This window comes from Acinonyx jubatus, chromosome D1 (genome assembly GCF_027475565.1).
Source record: "Acinonyx jubatus isolate Ajub_Pintada_27869175 chromosome D1, VMU_Ajub_asm_v1.0, whole genome shotgun sequence".
In the NCBI taxonomy this organism is placed as follows: Eukaryota; Metazoa; Chordata; class Mammalia; order Carnivora; family Felidae; genus Acinonyx; species Acinonyx jubatus.
In genome coordinates this window covers 90117515-90129543 of record NC_069390.1, presented here as the reverse complement: position 1 = coordinate 90129543, position 12029 = coordinate 90117515, and the positions used below count along the sequence as shown (strand labels likewise).

The 12029-nt window shown below is 51.8% G+C and overlaps 1 protein-coding gene across 6 annotated transcripts in view; it reads right to left on the bottom strand.

Moving 5' to 3' along the window:
• Positions 1–12029, bottom strand: part of KIRREL3 (kirre like nephrin family adhesion molecule 3) — a 550840-nt gene that overhangs the window by 98019 nt on the left and 440792 nt on the right. The gene's annotated exons all lie outside the window — the stretch shown is intronic.

Below are 12029 nucleotides of genomic sequence, written 5' to 3'. Positions count from 1 at the left end.
AAATAAAATAAAATGAAAAGAATGTCTCTGGGTGGGGCAGGGTGGGGAGACAGATACACAGAAGAACAGCCTCAGAAACACCACTCAAACGACATTATTCACCCATTCATTTTTTGGGAGGGAAGGATTGGTGCTCTGACAATTTCCTTTTTCAATCTAATTTTATTTTCTGTGCATTAAATACAAGCCACTAGGAATATTTTTTCTTTCAAATCAATGAGATGCTTTTTCAAACAGAATCATGAGTGGAGTGTCACTCTCTACAGCAGATAAAAGTCACGGTGCTGTGGGTGGAGGGGACATGGAGGGACGGGGCATGCTGTCTTTTCACCCATAGGGCACATCTTGAGGCTTCTCTTTCAGGCTTAAGCGCCTCTAGGAACATAGTGGACAAGCCCCCGTTGTCGTTTCTTGCCCAAAAGGTAGTCTTCACCCAGTCCCTCATATCCCGTTTTCTGCTCCCTGTCTTTCCTACTCTGAGGATGTGAACTGCAAATGAGCCTGGGATCTTTTCTAGAACCTCCTGGGTGGTATGGTAAGCAGCCAGGAAGCTCCTTGAGAACATCTGTTGATTCACACATTTATTGAGACCTGGTATCAGGCAGGCATCGCACGGTCTCGTGAGAAGCAGACAGATACGACGTGGTCCTTCCCTCCAGGAGCTAACGTCTGTTCGCACACCACACCCAGACGGCTCTGATGTGGGCACAGAGCATGTGCTGCACCGACTCGACACCCCTTGCACCATCCATCCCAGGATTTCTGCCTCAGTTTCTCATTGTGCCCCCTGGCCTTCTTCTGCAGTGAAGCCTGGCAGTCAGGGTAACCTCCTTTTCCTGCTTTGTTTTCAATCTGTCGCCATCACCAAGTGTGGCCCAGCCCTCCCCCACAGCACCTCTCAGACGCACCCTTTCCTCTCCATTCCTATGGCTATAATCCAAAGTCCGGGCCCTCACCACCTCAACCTGGCTTCTTTCAACAGTCTGTGAATGCCTTCAGGTCCTGCCCTGGAGGGTTCTTCCTAAGGCACCGTTTTCCTCATGTGCTCTCCCTTTTCTAAGGGTGGAAACTCTAACGGCTTCCCACTGCCCACAGGCACCTGGCAGGCTTCTCCAAAATCTGACTCCCTTCTCCTTCGGTGCTCAATAGTCACCTGTGCTGGCCGTTCACTCATGTTGTCCCATGTCACCAGTGTCCCACCATTCTGGAATCACCCCTCACCCCTCTCCCAGGGTCTCCCTGACCAGCCCTGCCCGCACCGAAGGCCACGTTCTTCTCCATGAGCTTTGCCTGTATCTCTAGGCACTGCCTGTCACCGAAGAGGGACCTTCTCTCTTCTCCCCTCTTCCCTACTTCCCCATTTTTCTTCCTTCTTATCTCCCTTAATTTCTCCAAACCTTCATTGAGCACTTACTGTATATCAGACACAGAAAGGAACCGAAGTAAATGAGAAACGGAGGGTAAACTCTTGAGGGTAGGGGCCACGGCTGTCTTTTTCATCTTGTATTCTCAGCACCTGGTCCGGTGTGTAAGCAGCAAATAAACTCAAGCTTGTGACCTTGTGGCCTACCTATGCTAGTTTGGCTCCTGAGATCTACGGTCATGAAGGAAAACTGTTTTTATGATATAAAGTACTGATTAGGCAGGTATTGTGCTGAGCACACTACACGGAAGGAGGGAAGTGAGAAATCAGGGGAAAGGGACAGCGTCTCAAGGAGTCAGGCTTTACAGGATAAAAATAACTGAATTATTCATGGAAGACCTACTTTAACCAATTCTTGCTAGTTAGGTGTTACTATCTACATTTCACAGATGAACGGAGGCTCCTAGTGGGTCCAGATGCAATTCAAGGTCACCCAGTGGGCCCAGGTGTCATTCAAGGTCATGTAGTTGGCCCAGGTGCACTTCAAGGTCACACAATGGGCCCAGGTATAATTCAGACCCCAGTGTCTTTTTTTAAATAAGAAAACCCTGTTTTCTTGCCACTATCCCATGTTGGTTATTAAATGAAGGGTCTGGAGCTTGCATTTTTATTTATAAACTTGTATTCACCCCAATCAACCCCGCAACCATTCCCCTCAGACCCTCTAAAGAGAGGATGAGGATCTTCGGAGCGGAAAGCAATTTCTTGGTTCTCCCCTAAGTTTACATAGCCTCCTGCCAGCTGGTGGTCAACAACACTAAGTCAGGGTTCAGGGTGGAGTCCAGCACTGGCCACTGTGGGGGAATGACAGGAGGTGTAATAATTATTGGTACTTATTATTATGTAAATAGTCATTATCTATAGAACTATGTTATTATATAAATACATATAACTAGTTATGTATTACAAATAATATTTTTATTGTTGTAGAATTACTAATAGCTAACTTTCTTTTTAAAATTTTTTTAATGTTTATCTTTTTAAAATGTTTATTTATTTTGAGAGAGAGAGAGAGACAGAGTGCGAGTGGGGGAGGGGCAGAGAGAGAGGGAGACACAGAATCCGAAGCAGGCTCCAGGCTCTGAGCTGTCAGCACAGAGACCCTGGGAAGTCACAGAACCCACCGGAGACTGCACGCTCTCTTGCCCCTGACCAGGACTGAAAAGTCTAAGGGAAACTCTAAGGGAGGGCCTGATGGAAACACACTTGGTGGGTCAGACGGAGTGAGATGTGGTCCCAGTGGTGGCTGCGGGCACACTTTCCTGTCGGCTGTCCCAGGAAGGGAGAGGCCCTGCAGAGCCCCCGAGGGGACTGTGGGCAGCCTGCACGCTCCCTGCATGCCCAGGCTGCTGCGGACTTTTCAGGCCAAGAGGGCACCTTCCCAACACTCCAGCTGGGCCTTTAGGACACTGAACTTGGGAGGGACGTGCTTCTCCCTACTGGGCTCAAGAGGAGAAGTGCCAGCCTCAAGGTCCTGCAGTGGCTCAGTGGGGATTAGAGCCTGGCTCTGAAGGCTCCCAGCACGGAGACCTCCCTCCACCTGCTCAGCAGGTGGGAAGCAAGAGTCTGGAGGCCAGGTGGGGCCTTCTCTTCAAACTGCAGGAAGCAGGAGCGGTAGCTGGCTGGGAAGGTTTCAGAGGAGGGCGGGCTCTGACGCCCCATCCTGATGAGCCATGTGTGCCCCCCATGTGGCAGGTTCTGAGTCAGGACGGCTGCAGCGAGGCAGGCGCTGGTGACTGGCAGGCGGGAGGAGGTATGGGGGTGACACAGCGGCGGCATGTGGCAGGAGGGCTTTCAGCTCTTCCGTGCTGAAAAGGACAGGTGCAGGTGCAGCCGGCCCGGGGAGGTGGCATCAGAAAGCCCCTGGAGGGCTCTGGTCCTGGGGCAGAGCGCCCCCGCCCCCACCACAGCACAGCTCAGAGACCTCCCCTCCTGCCTCCCTGCCTGCCCCGTCCTCCCGCCAGCTGTTTCCTTCTGCTCTCTGCTCAGGAGCCTCACAGGTCAGCTTCTCCCTCCTCACGATTTGCCCACACTGCTTTCTTCAAAGCCCCCCACCACCACCCAGATTCCCATCTCTCCTCCCACCTTCATCTCCATCAGCCCACGAGGCTCCCTGAAGGGGCCACCCCCTCCCAGCCCTGACCACACAGCCCCGCACCTTAGACTCTTTTGGGGGACATGCGGCACACATTAGCACGGAATGAACCATCACCATCTGGCTCTGGGAGGTCCCCAGTGTCTTCCAGTAAAATATTTAAAGTGCTGAAGACCCCATGATTCTCTATGAGCTCATACACCTCTGGCCCTTGACCTGAAATCACCTCTCAATTCCTAATTATTTCTTGGGGAGGGAAGAGGCGTTTTGAATGGAAGACTGAGGCTGTGAGGGCCAAATTACTCAGGGTGAGAGTTTTTTATAGCAGTGCCTCTGGGGGCCTGGGTGCTGTGGTGTGCAGGCACACGTGTGTGCACGCACATGTGTGTGTGTGTGTGTGTGTGTGTGTAACAAGTAGGAAGAGGGCCCAGTGGACCCATGTACATGGTGGTCAGGGTCCTTAATGTCAGGATCAGGTCACCCACCCTTGCCACCCATAACTGTCAACCCCAGATCCTGGGGGGATACCTTGTGGTACTCTAAGTGTCCTGTGTTTGGTGAATACCTCTATGGGCGTATGTGTTAGTGCCTCTCCCCTAGTCACTGATCTGGTATTTGGCGGTTCCATGGTGGTGGTGAGAGGGAATACGCACAGGGTCAGCGTGGGCTGGTGCAAACAACATGAGGTTTGGGGTTAGTGTAACCAAAGAGAGAAAGCCTCAGTGCACACTGCACTGGAGCTTGATATGGGAAGCAGGGTTGCTGATGTCCCCATGTCCCTGACATCCCTTTTTTTTCAGTCTGTGCTCAGCGGTCAGACCAGAGGCAGTCCAGAGATGGCATGAGGGGCTCACTCTCCCCGTCTCCTCTCTTGACTGGGCACTTTGACCAAGACTTTGCTCTAGCAGCAGATGGAAGGGAGGTGACCACTGTCCTTAGGGTTAATCCCAGCTTGACCTGGGCAGGAGCTAGGCCACCTGGAACGATTGCCCGGCTTCTAAGGAGCCCAGTGCTCTGCAAACACGTGCACACAGCCACCCTCATCCTGCTCCTTCAGAGTGGGAGAAAACTGGCAAAGGAGCAGGGTTCTGAGAGGCTGAGTGGTGCCCTGGAGATGCCCAGTGGCCCAGGAACAGGTGGAGTAAGGTCTCCAGTGCCCTGGGGAAGCAGCCACCACCACCCCTGTGCCTGAGCGTGGGGCAGCCCAGTGAAATCCTGCCTGCTTCAAATCTCAGGACATTCTGCAAAAACTTACTGCGAGTGTGTGGATGGCCACATTTGCCACAAGTCACGAGGCTGCAAGGCAGAAAGTGCTCAGTCTCCTCGCGAGGTCACATAAAGTTCTTTGGGGTTGAGAAAGGCCTACTGCAAGCACGAGGGCTGGAGGAAGGAAACCTAGAGGCTTCCTGGAGGAGGAATCATGATAATAGGGAATGCAGTGGAGGACAGGTGTCATTCTGGGTTAGGAGAAACGTGCAAGGAAAAGCATGAGTGATGAGTAACTTCAGGGACCTGCTTTGAGTACCTGCCAGGGCCTGGGTCTCGGATAGTGGAAAGGACACAGGGACAGGCAAGCCAGGGAAGGAACTCTGGCCCCGTCACTAGCAATATGATCTGGGCCCCATTCCTCACCCACTCCCAGCCTCAGTTTCCTCATCTGGAAAATGGAAGTGACATGCGTACTTTGCAAAGCTGCCATGAGGTAGAGGATCATGTATAAATGATCCTGGCACACTCAGGTGTTTCATAAAGGGTTGTTCTTCTTTGCCTCACCATCCACGAGCCCAGGACTGTCAAAAGGGGAGCCACACAGCACCTGGAGTGAAGGATCCCAGAGCTGGGAAGGGAGGCTCTGCAAATCTGAAGTTGGACTGATTAGAATCTGCTTCTTCCCATGAGTCACGCAGGTGAGAGAGAGCATTTGGGGCCTCCTGTAGCTCTGTCATTGCCATGGTCCCAGCCAACGTCAGTCTCATGGAGCTGCCTGGTCAGCCATGCAGAAAAGGCTCAAATGTTGCCGTCTGCTCTGCTATTAGTGACCAATTGGGGAAGGCTTTAAGCATACTTGTACTGGGGATATTTATTGCCAGCTTTCTCCTAGCCTGGAGGATGCAAATTGCTTCATAGGAGATGAAAGGAAACGGCCCCCATCCCCAGAAGCCAGCAGAAATCTTCTTCCCTGAAGAGGAGGAAGGAGCCAGCTCAGAGGCCCCTAGCTGGTAACGAAATAATGCCAGGCAGAGTGGGAAGGGGCCAGGGCAAGATAGATCACATCTGGAAGCCCAAGTCTTGGACTTCTGCTGTTTTCCTGCTGCTCAGCACAGGACCAGCTCCAGGAGAATGAATTCTGGGAAGTTTCCAGAATGCCTTGTCATGTCTTACTCCAGGGAGAGGACTGGGGGTGATGGGGTTATGTCTGAGCCCACTGACTAATTAAGCTGGTTGTTAGGGAGAGTGGAATGGTACCTTTGATGGTGCCGGCCACAGGCAGGGGCAGGTCCCCATGTCTCCAAGGCCTCTGGCTGGGTGCGGGGATGCAGAGTGGGGACTGATGTATTTTCTGTGACAAGGAGCTTAGAGCCCGGGGGAGACAAACAGGTGCACAAGGGACCGGAATAACCATGCTACACAGTCAGTGCCGAAAGTGAGGTGTAAAGTCCCGAGGAAGGAACGTTGTTCCTTCTGAGGGAAGGAGGGAACGAGTCACAGAAGGCTTGGCTTCTGAAGTGGCCTCGAAGGGTAAACGAGATGAGGGCAAGAAGGAAATGTTTCCTGGGATCGGAAACAGCATGAATAGAGCATGGAGGTCAGAACGGGCTCAGGGATGGGACGCCTGGGTGGCTCAGTCAGTTAAGCCTCTGACTCTTGGTTTTGGCTCAGGTCATGATCTCTCGGTTCATGAGTTCAAGCCCCGTGTTGGGCTCTGCACTAAGAGCGTGGAGCCTGCTTGGGATTCTCTCTCTTTCTCTCTCCCTCTGCTCCCCTCCCACTCATGCTCATGCTCTCTCTCTCAAAAGAAAGAGAGAAAGAAAGAAAGAAAGAAAGAAAGAAAGAAAGAAAATGTGCTCAGAGAATAAGAGCTGAGGCTGCATGGTTTTGTCTTGATCTCTGGCTCCGCCATTGCAGAGTGTCCCTGGGCACGTTCCTCAGGCCCTCTGAACCCGAGTTTCCCCATCTGAATAGTAACCAGTGCTTGCTGGGTTGTTTGTGAGAATTAAACAGGACGATATGTGTGAAGAACCCAGAGCCCTGCACGCCTTCCACAACAGAGCCGCTTCCATCACTACGAACCTGTAGGATGGGTGCATGGCACGTGGGCATGTCAGGTGTTCAGCAGGACGCATGTCTAGGGAATCATGGTAGGTCTGACTGTGTAGGCCCTCCAATGCAGGCTAAGAAGTTGGCACTTGATGCGAAATCATCAAAGGGTTCTGACCCACATGCTCAGATCTGAGTTTTAGGAAGATCACAGCGGTGACAGTGAGTAGGGTGGATGAAGGAGTATAATCTGAAGATGGGAAGCCTGATCAGAAAGATTTTGCTGTCAACAGAGCTCAGGTGGGAAGGGGGAACAGATGACTTACTTGTGGAACCATTTCTGTATCAGGAGGGGAAGCGTGTTGGGGGGCAGTGAGTTCAGCTGTAAATATGTTGATGGAGAAGGGCCCCGAATCATCAGGAGAAGGTGTCCTGGGTATAATTGGGTCCGTGGGTCCGGGGGAAGCTGGTGTGAATAACTCACGCTTACTGAGCATTTACCTGGCTCAGGCAGTAGAGACGCGGTTCTACAATGGGTCGTCACCTTTTGGTGTTGACCTGGGAGTTCATCTCCAGATACGGAGAGTTATGAATGTTGACGTGGCTGTCTAAGAGGGACATGGTTACTCCAGGCTGGGTGTCTTGGGCACAGCTGGCTTGGGTGGTACAGTTAACTCCTATCAGCTTTGCATAGGCTTAGAGCCCTGTCGGGATGGCAAGAGGTCACCCAACCCTATCTTCCCTTGGATTGGGACTGGAAATACAAACAGGGAAGCCGGAAGAACAAGGCAGGGGTGGAAGGGGCGGGGGGACATCTCTCCATTGTGTCTTCTAGACCTCTCTGCTGGGAGAGGGACTTGAAAACACTTTCACCCTCAACATTATCATTTGCAGCCACTAGTAGCTTGATTTGGACACATGGGTGAGGAGAAGCTTGCCAATATCACACACGTTCCAGAAACTGCCTGGATTTTTATTTGGGCTTGCACAGGACAGCCAGACTGCTCTTCCCAGGGCTGGATGTGGGGCAGAAATTCGGAGGCCACGCTTTCCTGCCCTCGCTCCTTGTCTGAGCTGCGGCAGCCCGGTTTGCCTGCGATTCTCCCGGTCTCACACACCTCTCGTCAGGATGCACAATCCGCCAAGGTTGTCCTGGACAGCATGGGTCTTTAATGAAGAGCAATGGGGCTGGCCGAGGCAGGGTGACTCCAAAGTCACTATAAATCCTTCACCTACTGATTATCAGCCCGTGGCCCGGGCCAGAGCCTGCACTGTCCTCATTAGTGGAAGGGAGAGATAATCCTCAATCCATTCAGCCAAGTTCTGGATGCCAAGAAGACGCTGATAAGTGCTGCTGGAAATACTGGTGCATCAGTACCTGTGAAGGAGCCCATCCATCCCTGCCTGCGGTCAGCCCAGAGTCTGACCGAGATGGGAAGGGCAGAGTTGTGTGGGCTTTGGTGGTGACGGTGGGGGGAGGGTATACAGTATAGAGGGGAGACGCTCCAGGCAGCCCATGAAAGCTGGAGGCCTGGATGCTGACTCAGGCTTGCTGCAGGCTGACCATGGGGCCCAGGCTAAGCCCCTTTCTTTCTCTGAGCCTCAGGCACTTATATGTTCAGGAGTATGTGCTCTCTACACCATTGTTAGGGGAGGGGAGGAGCAGCATGAGAGAAAGGAGGTGATGCTGAAGAGCAGGACAGAGCTAGGTCGTTAGCTTGAAAGCAAGTGTAGGCCTTGGGCCTTGGGCAGACTGAGCTCGTATGGTTACCCTCTTAGGGCATATCAGTGTGGGAACCACTGGGAGGCAGGGCTGTGGACTGACTGACCCCAAGGTGTCCAGCATCTCTGTTCCCTTTTATTTTTTAATTTTTTCAAAAATTTTAAAAAATGTTTATTTTTGAGAGACAGACAGAGGCACAGAGTGTGAGTAGGGAGGAGCAGACACACACACACACACACACACACACACACACACACACAATCCAAAGCAGGCTCCGAGCTCCGAGCTGTCAGCACAGAACCCGACGTGGGGCTCAAACTCACGAACTGCGAGATCATGACCTGAGCTGAAGTCGGGCGCTCAACCGACTGACCCACCCAGGCGCCCTATGTTTTTAAAATATTTTTAAAGTTTATTTATTATTGAGAGACAGAGAGTGAGCAGGGGAGGGGCAGAGAGCGAGGGAGAGAGTCCCAAGCAGGCTCTGTGCTTTCAGTGCAGAGGCTGATGTGGGGTTCGAACTCACGAACCGTGAGGTCATGACCTGAGCTGAAATTAAGAGTCTACGCTTAACCAACTGAGCCACCCAGGCACCCCTCTCTGTTCCCTTTTAGAAGAGATACTGTAAAGACACAGGAAGCTGTCCTCTTGGTGAGCACCCAGGCTCAGAAGGTACCATCGGGTGCTGCCTGTGCTGCTTCTTAGCTGTGTGCCCTCGGGCCTGATACTTCCCTTCTCTAAGACTCCCCACATGTAAAACGTAGGATTTAGACTCAGTGTATTAGGTCCCTCCCTTTCAGCCGGAAGGAAGGCTCTTTGTTCTGGTTTATCCAAAGTCTTATTTTTGAGTGGGGAGGACCCACGGCTGAAGAAGAATAAAACCGAGTCACGTGGAAGTAAAAGCAAATCTCCCAAGGACACTTGGTCTGTTTGAGGAAGATCGTGTCCTTAAACCTCATTTTTGCCTCTTGTTTTTTTTTAAACAAACATCTTAAAACAACCATTTTATCCTGGTATAGACCTTGCCAGTGGGAAATTGTTCTAAAAGTCTCCTATGCCTAAGAATCACCTGGGGAATTTGCTGAAAATGCAGTTTCCTGGGTTCCAAGCCAGAAATGCAGGGAGAGCAGATCTGAGCTAGGCCAAGGAGTCTGCATTCCCCCCCCCCCCCACCCCCTTCCTGGGTAATCCTGCCGCAGGTGGGTTTTGGTGAATATTTGGGAGGCTCTGTTCAATGCAAACAGCGCAGGGTCAGGGGAACGGGGTTCTTTCTGTTTTTGGCTGTCATTGTATTGCCTTGATCTGGCTGCTGTTTCTCTCTGGGCGCACCGGGGTTTCCTTCACGGCTCGGTGAGGGCATTGGACGAAGCCAGTGGTTTACACACTTTTTTTTTCAGTGCGTGGTATCCTTTGCCAGTGGGATCTCCTATGGAGCGCCAGTGTGTGAAGTGGGCGGAGGCAGGCAGGGTGAAGCGGGGCGTCTGAGTCCAGCCCCTTGGCCCCCTTGCAGTGGACCCCAAGGTCCCTCTGTGACGTGCTCAAGGAATCAGAAGGTCCTGTGCAGTTCTGATGGTCTCCAGGTGTCGCATGTAGTGCAGCATGGCTGTTTGCCACCGACAGGTACAAAAGCGAGGGTGCACTGTGTGGATAATGCAGTCTGGTCTTGAAGTATGAGCTACGTTTTACATTTTTTTTAAAGCGGGCGTCACACCCAGTACCGGAGTCCAATGTGGGGCTCGAACTCAGGATCCCGAGATCAAGAGTCGGATGCTTACCTGACTAAGGATGAGTTACTTTTATGCCACTTTGCATCGGCAACCACAACTCGGACCCGGTGTTTATAGAGAAATCTTCTCATGGCTTCCGGTGTCGTTCCCAACAGGGAGTAAATCGCAATGTCCTGAATTTCTCCCGTCTTGGAGCCCAAATACAATCAACTCTTAATTATCTTCCTTAATGGAGAGGAGCAAGGGTGTGAATACTCCAAAAATGATGGACATTCCAAAATAATGAATAATCCTAAGTAACATTCATTTTCAACTTTGGGATGCGTTTTGGTATTCACGTTTGAATATGGATGTGTTTGATGTTCTGGGAAGTTTTAATACTCAACAAAACAAAACAAAACCCAGGGACGGAGCTCCCTCCCACCGCCTGCTCAGCTGGGTGCAGAACATCACCTCTGGTTCTGGCTCTCAGCTAGAGTCCGGCCATACTCCATCCTCCCCCCCCCCCCCCCCCCCCCCCCCCCCCCCCCCCCCCCCCCCGTCACTGTGTTTATGGCTCAACACCTTCCCTAGAAGGGGGCGGGGATATTAACTGATTTTGCCTTTAAAGGACTTTCATTCCCTTTGGGACTCATGCAAATAAGAGCAAAATAAGAAGCTGTGAAATGTTAACAGAGGACTTCCTTGAGCAATCTTGGTGATAGCATTTGCCAGGAATGGGGACAATTTGCCAACAGATAATTGAGAGCTGACTCTATATGTGTCCTAATTAAAAAAGTGATTCTTGTTCTCGCTGCTCTGGGATTCTGGGTGTCCTCTTCTGGTTGGTTTGGGATATTAACCACGGCTAACTCTTGTGTATACTTTCTACTTCACAAAGAACTTCACATATGTGATTTTACTCAATCTGCCCTCATGACCTCCTGTGGAGAAAGTTCCAATGTCCGTCCCTCCGTCCTGATGGAGAGACTTGAATGCCAAGGCTCACAGCACGGCTGGCCCCATGTTCCACAGCAAGTGCATGCCTCCCAACCCAGCCTGTGTCTACCTCACTCAGCCTCTTCCGTCACCACCTAACTGTGACCCTGGCAAGGGCTCGGATCATTTGTTTCAACCCTGAAAACGTGTCCGCAAACAACACGCGAAACAAAACAAATTTGCAATGATTGCACCAGTCTTTGACTGCTTCAATGGAAACGCTGGTCAAGGATTTTGTGCTGTGATCACCTTGAGAGGAGGGACAGAGTCTGTGCACACTGCTGGGGGAACCCAAGCTGGGCTGAGGGCTCTGCTTAGTGCCTAGCAGGCTTAGTCTGGGTCTCTGAGCCCATCTCAGAAGATGAGCTGGTGGCCAGAAGGATGGAACCGGCTCCTTGGAGGGGTAACCCCAGCTCCAGCCTGGCCGTTTTCACATCCACAGTCCTCAGAGATAGGGAGAATCTCTTCTATTGTATGGACTAGGAAACAGAAGCTCGGAGAGGTTAAGTAACCTGTCCAAGGTCACAGCTTGTGCTGGAGCTGGCAGACTCCGGCTCTGGGCCTTTGTTTACTCGATAGTTCCCTGTAAGCACAGAGAGCGCTTGAGCTGTGTAGTTAGTTTCCTCTTCAGAAAGCAGAGACTGGCTGTACTCTGTCCTCCAGCTGCCCCCAGCTGTGCTCCAAAAACAGACAGGAACCTGACAGGACATCTGCTTCTTGCCTCGGGCACAGGCTTTGCCCCACCTGCAGACCACAATCAGCCAGAGAAACCTCTGATACTCCCGGGCACCCCTGGGGCTGAGATCAGGTCCACGAGCAATAATT